This window comes from Bos taurus, chromosome 5 (assembly GCF_002263795.3).
Source record: "Bos taurus isolate L1 Dominette 01449 registration number 42190680 breed Hereford chromosome 5, ARS-UCD2.0, whole genome shotgun sequence".
Taxonomy (NCBI): domain Eukaryota; kingdom Metazoa; phylum Chordata; class Mammalia; order Artiodactyla; family Bovidae; genus Bos; species Bos taurus.
The window spans coordinates 115,569,679-115,579,125 of NC_037332.1; the positions used below are offsets into that span (position 1 = coordinate 115,569,679).

General features: G+C 44.9%; 1 long non-coding RNA gene across 1 annotated transcript; it reads left to right on the plus strand.

The window, feature by feature from the left end:
• Nucleotides 1-5,641: 5,641 nt before the first annotated feature.
• On the plus strand, nt 5,642-8,906 carry LOC132345371 (uncharacterized). The gene is made up of 3 exons (XR_009494713.1): nt 5,642-6,162; nt 7,871-7,914; nt 8,666-8,906. It is a non-coding gene; the product is annotated as an uncharacterized lncRNA (long non-coding RNA).
• Nucleotides 8,907-9,447: the final 541 nt, after the last annotated feature.

The following is a 9,447-nucleotide window of genomic DNA, read 5'->3' on the forward strand; positions in this document are numbered from 1 at the left end:
GACAGGGAGGCCTGGCGTGCTGTGATTCATGGGGTTGCAAAGAGTCGGACATGACTGAGCGACTGAACTGAACTTAACTGACTGATGGTCCATGTGATCCGACTGGTTAGTTTTCTCTGATTGTGATTTTCAGGCTTCTGCCCTCTGATGCAGAAGGATAAGAGGCTTATGGAAGCTTCCTGATGGGAGAGACTGACTGAGGGGGAAAGGTCTTGTTCTGATGGGTGGGGCCATGCTCAGTAAATCTTTAATCCAATTTTCTATTGATGGGTGGGGCTATGTTCCCTCCCTGTTATTTCAGATCAGATCAGTCCGACTGTTTGTCAGACTCTTTGTGACCCCATGAATCGAAGCATGCCAGGCCTCCCTGTCCATCACCAACTCCCAGAGTTTTCTCAAACTCCTGTCCATCGAGTCGGTGATGCCATCCAGCCATCTCATCCTCTGTCGTCCTCTTCTCCTCCTGCTCCCAATCCCTCCCAGCATCAGAGTCTTTTCCAATGAGTCAACTCTTCGCAGGAGGTGGCCAAAGTACTGGAGTTTCAGCTTTAGCATCATTCCTTCCAAAGAATTCCTTGGAATACGGAATGAAGTAGGGCAAAGGCTAATAGACTTTTGCCAAGAAAATGCACTGGTCATAACAAACACCCTCTTCCAACAACACAAGAGAAGACTTTATACATGGACATCACCAGATGGTCAACACCGAAATCAGATTGATTATATTCTTTGCAGCCAAAGATGGAGAAGCTCTATACAGTCAGCAAAAACAAGACCAGGAGCTGACTGTGGCTCAGACCATGAACTCCTTATTGCCAAATTCAGACTTAAATTGAAGAAAGTAGGGAAAACCACTAGACCATTCAGGTATGACCTAAATCAAATCCCTTATGATTATACAATGGAAATGAGAAATGGATCTAAGGGCCTAGATCTGATAGATAGAGTGCCTGATGAACTATGGAATGAGGTTCGTGACATTGTACAGGAGACAGGGATCAAGACCATCCCCATGGAAAAGACATGCAAAAAAGCAAAATGGCTGTCTGGGGAGGCCTTACAAATAGCTGTGAAAAGAAGAGAAGCGAAAAGCAAAGGAGAAAAGGAAAGATATAAACATCTGAATGCAGAGTTCCAAAGAATAGCAAGAAGAGATAAGAAAGCCTTCTTCAGCGATCAATGCAAAGAAATAGAGGAAAACAACAGAATGGGAAAGACTAGGGATCTCTTCAAGAAAATCAGAGATACCAAAGGAACATTTCATGCAAAGATGGGCTTGATAAAGGACAGAAATGGTATGGATCTAACAGAAGCAGAAGATATTAAGAAGAGGTGACAAGAATACACAGAAGAACTGCACAAAAAAGAGCTTCATGACCAGATAATCACAATGGTGTGATCACTCACCTAGAGCCAGACATCCTGGAATGTGAAGTCAAGTGGGCCTTAGAAAGCATCACTACAAACAAAGCTAGTGGAGGTGATGGAATTCCAGTTGAGCTATTCCAAATCCTGAAAGATGATGCTGTGAAAGTGCTGCACTCAATATGCCAGCAAATTTGGAAAACTCAGCAGTGGCCACAGGACTGGAAAAGGTCAGTTTTCATTCCAATCCCAAAGAAAGGCAATGCCAAAGAATGCTCAAACTACCGCACAATTGCATTCATCTCACACGCTAGTAAAGTAATGCTCAAAATTCTCCAAGCCAGGCTTCAGCAATATGTGAACCGTGAACTTCCAGATGTTCAAGCTGGTTTTAGAAAAGGCAGAGGAACCAGAGATCAAATTGCCAACATCTGCTGGATGATGGAAAAAGCAAGAGAGTTCCAGAAAAACATCTATTTCTGCTTTATTGACTATGCCAAAGCCTTTGACTGTGTGGATCACAATAAACTGGAAAATTCTGAAAGAGATGGTAATACCAGACCACCTGACCTGCCTCTTGAGAAATTTGTATGCAGGTCAGGAAGCAACAGTTAAAACTGGACATGGAACAACAGACTGGTTCCAAATAGGAAAAGGAGTTCATCAAGGCTGTATATTGTCATCCTGTTTATTTAACTTATATGCAGAGTACATCATGAGAAACGCTGGACTGGAAGAAACACAAGCTGGAATCAAGACTGCTGGGAGAATTATCAATAACCTCAGATATGCAGATGACACCACCCTTATGGCAGAAAGTGAAGAGGAACTAAAAAGCCTCTTGATGAAAGTGAAAGTGGAGAGTGAAAAAGTTGGCTTAAAGCTCAACATTCAGAAAATGAAGATCATGGCATCTGGTCCCATCACTTCATGGGAAATAGATGGGGAAACAGTGGAAACAGTGTCAGACTTTATTTTTCTGGGCTCCAAAATCACTGCAGATGGTGACTGCAGCAATGAAATTAAAAGACACTTACTCCTTGGAAGGAAAGTTATGACCAACCTAGACAGCATATTCAAAAGCAGAGACATTACTTGGCCAACAAAGGTCCGTCTAGTCAAGGCTATGGTTTTTCCTGTGGTCGTGTATGGATGTGAGAATTAGACTGTGAAGAAGGCTGAGCACCAAAGAATTGATGCTTTTGAACTGTGGTGTTGGAGCAGACTCTTGAGAGTCTCTTGGACTGCAAGGAGATCCAACCAGTCCATTCTGAAGGAGATCAGCCCTGGGATTTCTTTGGAAGGAATGATGCTAAAGCTGAAACTCCAGTACTTTGGCCACCTCATGTGAAGAGTTGACTCATTGGAAAAGACTCTGATGCTGGGAGGGATTGGGGGCAGGAGGAGAAGGGGACGACAGAGGATGAGATGGCTGGATGGCATCACTGACTGGATGGATGTGAGTCTGAGTGAACTCCGGGAGTTGGTGATGGACAGGGAGGCCTGGTGTGCTGGGTTTCATGGGGTCGCAAAGAGTCGTACACAACTGAGTGACTGATCTGATCTGATCTTCCAAAGAAATCCCAGGGCTGATCTCCTTCAGAATGGACTGGTTGGATCTCCTTGCAGTGCAATGGACTCTCAAGTGTCTTCTCCAACAGCACAGTTCAAAAGCCTCAATTCTTTGGTGCTCAGCCTTCTTCACAGTCCAACTCTCACATCCATACACGACCACAGGAAAAACCATAGCCTTAACTATATGGACCTTTGTTGGCAAAGTAATGTCTCTGCTTTTGAATATGCTATATAGGTTGGTCATAACTTTCCTTCCAAGGAGTAAGCCTCTTTTAATTTCATGGCTGCAGTCACCATCTGCAGTGATTTTGGAGCCCAAAAAAGTAAAGTCTGACACTGTTTCCACTGTTTCCCCATCTATTTCCCATGAAGTGATGGGACCAGATGCCATGATCTTAGTTTTCTGAATGTTGAGCTTTAAGCCAACTTTTTCACTCTCCACTTTCACTTTCATCAAGAGGCTTTTTAGTTCTTCCTCACTTTCTGCCATAAGGGTGGTGTTGGAGCCAAACTATGGTGGCTTCCCTGGTGGCTCAGAGGGTATAGCATCTGCCTGCAATGCGGGAGACCCTGGTCGATCCCTGGGTAGGAAAGATCCCCTGGAGAAGGAAATGGCAACCCACTCTAGTACTCTTTCCTGGAAAATTCCATGGACAGAGGAGACTTGTAGGTTACAGTCCATAGGGTCACAGAGAGATGGACAAGACTGAGCGACTTCACTTCTTCACACTATGGTGGAGGTAGTGAAGATAATGTCAACCTCCTTCAAAAGATCCCGTGCAGGCACTGCTACACTCAGTGCCCCCAGCCCTGCAGCAGGCCGCCACTGACAGACGCCTCCACCAGAGACTCCTGGACCCTCCCAGGCAAGTCTTTTCGTCGTCACTGCTCCTTTCTCCTGGGTCCTGGTGCGCACAAGGTTTCATTTGTGCCTTCCAAGGGTCTGTTTCCGCAGGCCTGTGTAAGTTCTGGCAGCTCTATGGTGGGGTTAATGGCGACCTCCTCCAAGAGGGCTTATGCCATACCCAGGTCTGCTGCACCCAGAGCCCCTGCCCCTGTGGCAGGCCACTGCTGACCCATACCTCCACAGGAGACACTCAAACACAGTTCTGTTTCCATCTACAGAAGCATGCTCTTTAAGTGTTTTTATGAACAAAAAGAGAACTTACAATGCAGACCCTTTAGGATGCTACATGACAAGGCACAGCCATCCACTTGGTTAGTGGCAGAGCTAGGGCAGAGCCCAGGTCTCATTTCCAGCCCAGCGTCCCTTTTCACCTGTAATTTCAGCAATCATTGAACGCCTACTGCTGGAAATGCCACAGATACTACAAATGGCTCTTCATCTCTTCCAGCTGTCTCAGGTCAGCTTTCCTGCTCATCATAGCTGCCGCTAAGTCACTTCAGTGGTGTCTGACTCTGTGTGACCCCATAGACGGCAGCCCACCAGGCTCCCCCGTCCCTGGGATTCCCCAGGCAAGAACATTGGAGTGGGTTGCCATTTCCTTCTCCAATGCAGGAAAGTGAAAAGAGAGTGAAGTCGCTCAGTCGTGTCCAACTCTTAGCGACCCCGTGGACTGCAGCCTACCAGGCTGCTCCGTCCTTGGGATTTTCCAGGCTCATCATAGTGGCTCTTCTAAATCCTTATCACTTAAACCTCTAGCCACATGTTTTCCTATTCAGCCTTCCTATCTCCAGCCTGCCCTCCTACCTAACCATCCTTAGCACGTAATATGCACACAACCAGTCACCAAATGAGTGAACCCTTCTTTTTTTTTTTTCTTTCTTTTTTTTTTTTTGAACGCTTCTTTTTCATCATTGAGAGAAACATTATACTGGAGATTTCTGGGTCCTTTCTGACTAGTAGCTTGTGAATTTTCCTGTTTGATTCTGTCTGCGTGAAGCTCATTCATTCCAAACTTTCTAGTGCCTTAGAAATTGAATGGTTATTTTCTTCACGTGAAAGTATAATTACTAGTCAACTTGCTGTATGTAGTATTTTCATCCTTACCATATAAAAGACCCAGCTTAGGTAGTACTCGGTTTTCTTGCAGTCAGCATTGAAATGTGGCTAGTTAAAATCACAACTTTTATTCTTGCTGTAATCCCAGTATTTATCTTGCAAGGCTAAGCAAACTGGTACATTTGTTTCTTAATTACACATTGTAGTATGAGGTAATTGATGCCTTTCTAATGCAAATAACAAAGATTTATGCATATAATAGCACAACAGTGCTTTAGCTGACTTGCGCATTATCACGGTGGATTTTAGTGCTTAGTAGAATGACAGCTTTAAACAGGCTGTAATTCCGGAGGAGATTGGAGACAGTCTGTATGCAACCCCTACCTTCGCTGAATCTGGATATATCCATTTGTCCCTCACTTTATAAAACAGTCTTCCAAAAGCATTAGCTAGTTTTTTCTGAAATCTACCTCTCAAAAGTCACTCTGCATTTGCTTAACCTCTGAGAATTTTTATGGTTGCCAGGTTAGATCACTTTCATCTTTATGTTAAGTAAATAAGTAACCAGATACATTGGTTTACCTTTACCTAATTCAAAATTAGTTCATGGCAGTGTAGTCATGCATTCTTTTCTGCTGCTTGAGTTCTGTAACTGAAAGTGCCATGAGTCAGCTTTGCCACCGTGATCAAGTCGTAAATGTCTTAGATAATTCAAGCCTAGAAAATTGCAAGATAATATCTGTTGATTTCAGGCTGTGTTCTGGCCTCTGTTTTAGGTTGAAAACCTTGAAATTAGAACGGATGTGAGAGTTGGACTGTGAAGAAAGTTGAGCGCCGAAGAATTGATGCTTTTGAACTGTGGTGTTGGAGAAGACTCTTGAGAGTCCCTTGGACTGCAAGGAGATTAGCCCTGGGATTTCTTTGGAAGGAATGATGCTAAAGCTGAAACTCCAGTACTTTGGCCACCTCATGCGAAGAGTTGACTCATTGGAAAAGACTCTGATGCTGGGAGGGATTGGGGGCAGGAGAAGAAGGGGACGACAGAGGATGAGATGGCTGGATGGCATCTCTGACTCGATGGACGTGAGTCTCAGTGAACTCCGGGAGGTGGTGATGGACAGGGAGGCCTGGCATGCTGCGATTCATGGGGTTGCAAAGAGTAGGACACGACTGAGTGACTGAACTGAACTGAACTGGACTCACCAGAAAACATTCAACAACAGGAAGCCTACAGGCCCAAACACACTGTGCTCCTAACGGTAAGGAATCGTGAAAGGAAGTGTTGTCGATCCTCAGCCTGGCAGAGGGGCTGCTGTCAGACAGTGGTATCGCTGAGGATCCCAAGTAATAGAAATGGACCCCTCCTTTGGGCCTGAAGTGACCTTTTTGAATCCAGAAATGCATTTGCACCTTCCTCCTTGTTTTGGGTCATTCATTGACCAATATCTGTGCCCTGTCCTGGACTATCTTTTTACCTCAACAATAGGAAAAAAAAAAAAAAGACAGATGGGCAGATAGCATCAGTCAGTCAGTTCAGTTGCTCAGTCGTGTCCAACTCTTTGGGATCCCATGGACAGCAGCATCCCAGGCCTCCCTGTCCATCACCAACTCCCAGAGCTTACTCAAACTCATGTCCATTGAGTGTGTGATGGCATCCAACCATCTCATCCTCTGTTGTCCCCTTTTCCTCCTGCCCTCAATCTTTCCCAGCATCAGGGTCTTTTCCAGTGACTCAGTTCTTCTCATCAGGTGGCCAAAGTAGATAGCATGCAATGCTGAAAAGAGTGTCATGTACAACTTTCTCATCCTGCCCTTCAGTTCTTCATGAGTTTGGTGTTGAATACTGATAAAATGACCTCAGTGGTCAAGAGAAGATACGTAGTAAACACAGCAGAATGAAGAATTTGAGGTTATGATCACCAGACCACAGAGCGTGGGGTCCTTAAACAGTTGTGCCACCAGAATTCAGAGTTCTTGGAAGATTCACGTTTCCCCAGACCTGATCTGAAAGCCAGGAGTCTGGTGGGAGATGCGTGTACATAGGCACCAAGGGTCTTGTTTTTTTCCCAAGAGCCTTCTTTCCCAAATTTGAACCTAATGGAAAGTCCACTTCCTGTAGTTGTTGGGCAGGCAAAGGTTTTCCAACCCAGTGAGGGAACAGAGATGAATCAAACAGTAAATATGGTGATTAAGGGCAAGTTTGGAGTTAATTGTCCTGAGTTTGATTGTTAGATGTGGTGTTTACCAGTTGAACAAGCTGTTGAACTCTGAGCTCAGTTTCCTCATCTGTTCAGTTCAGTCTCTCAGTCATGTCCAGCTCTTTGCAACCCATGGACTGCAGCATGGCAGGCTTCCCTGTCCATCACCAACTTCCGAAGCTTGTTCAAACTCATGTCCATCGAGTTGGTGATGCCATCCAACCGTCTCATCTTCTGTTGCCCCCTTCTCCTCCTGCCTTCAATCTTTCCCAGCACCAGAGTCTTTTCCAATGAGTCAGTTCTTCGTATCTGGTGGCCAAAGTATGGTTTCAGCTTCAGCATCAGTCCTTCCAATGAATATTCAGGACCAATCTCCTTTAGGGTTGACTGATTTGATCTTGCAGTCCAAGGGACACATCTTCGTCAGTTATCTGAAGGTAATAGTACGTTCATGGAGCTGTGAGCTTTAAAGGAGAACGTTTTGACGTAAAGCACACAGTAAGGTCTCAGTAAATGGATCCTTATTAAGACAATAGCCTCTATTTTTAAGTCTTTTGGAGCTTTTTCCTCCTCAACTACTATGAAAGAACTTTAATTATTTTTTTTCTAATAGGATTCTTGTTTTAAAAGATTTTGTTTGCTATCAAAGATTGTACTTGTGAAATGTTAATTCAGTTTGCCTTTACTAATCAAAAATGTAACCGACATGCAGAGGTTTCTGCTTCCTCAGCACAACTAATATAATCTCACTGGGTTCTTGTTATTTCAGCTAAAAGCAAAGAACTGTGCTGTTATGGCTGGAGCAATTTTATGGTGAGTTAGATTTATGATTTCTAGTGGGCTCTTTGAAACATTGCTTAAGGGTCAGAAATTCCTGTTCTTTTTCATAGGTTCTAGACTAGATCTTTCTCAGTCTCAGCACAGTTGTTTCAAAACAAAAAATTAATGTCAAACTGGATTCAACTGGATTCTCTCCAGACTGAGCAATGCCCGACTTACTTTGTCCTGGAGGTTGCAGCCCGCTTATTTGTATTTTCATATTTCAGGCTTCAGTGCGAAAGAAAACCTAATGGTTAAATTTTCTAGAGCTGTTATTTTTTTCTTGAGGCTTTACAGTCTCAAAAAGCAGAAACAATATGCAGTAGGTTAAGAAAAAACTGTTATGCTACTATGAATTATATGAAGTAGCATGTTGTTAGCTTTTTTTCTGGGAGCAAAATTAGCTGATGAAAATTAAATAATAAACCCATCAAGAGACTGCACGGGGCCATTATGACAGATGCAAAGTATAATGTTCTAAGTTCCGAGGAGCAAGAAACACCACAAGCAGCAGTGATAAAGAAAATATCCACAGCACTGGTTCTAAATGCCCTCCAAGCAAGAGTGGGTCTTGTTAAGTGGAGACGAAGTGGGGTGGTGATGAGACTGTGAGCAGAGCACTTGTTCAGTTCCTAAGTCCTGGCCAACTCTTTTGTGACCCCAAGGACTGTAGCCCACCAGGTTCCTCTGTCCATGGGATTTCCCAGGCAGGAACACTGAAGTGGCTTGCCATTTCCTCCTCCAGGGGATCTTGCCAACCCAGGGGGCACGTCATGGCTCCTACACTGCAAGTGAATTCTTTACCACTGAGCCACCTGGGAAGCCCGAGCAGAGCACACAGAGACGTAAAAAAGTGATTAAGGTTTCTGGTCTCAGAGAAGAAAGAATGGAAACAAGACCAGAGCGGATGTCTTTGAAGAGATCCGACTTGTTCTATTCCCCTCCATGTCTAAGGAACACGACCCTTGTCTCCTCGGTTGCTTGTACCTGTTAGTGGTTAACAGTTTTCAAGGGCTGCTGTGAGCCGGTACCGTTCTGGATGACAGAGTACAGTGACTGGACTGCCCCTGAGGACGCATAGGACTAACCGAACCGGAACACGATTTGTGAGGTGTGCCCACGTGTGCCCGCACGAGATGTGCCCTTAACTGGCCCACACTCCTGCACGTGGCTCCGTCCTTACTGCTCCGTGTTGACCCGCTTGCTGCTTCACGCGTCGATCCCTCACCTGCTTCCTGTTGAGTCTGGCCCTCTCTTACTCTTAGCCTTCTTCCTGCCTGTCCACCCTTCCCTGCCTCCCCTACCTCCCTTGCCGAATTTTTCTCCAGGTTTGTGACTTTAATGAACCCTTTCAGCAAGGAAGAGGAGAGTAGACATGGATGCGCACTTAGCAATGTCCAAGTGCCCAAACAGGACGTGACTGTCGTGTGGTCTTAGGTTGCGTTAGTTGCGCATAATATTTAAAACAAGGGAGGTGGTCCTACTCTGAGAAATTGAGGCCACAGTTGGAGTAGGTCCGAGGCGGGG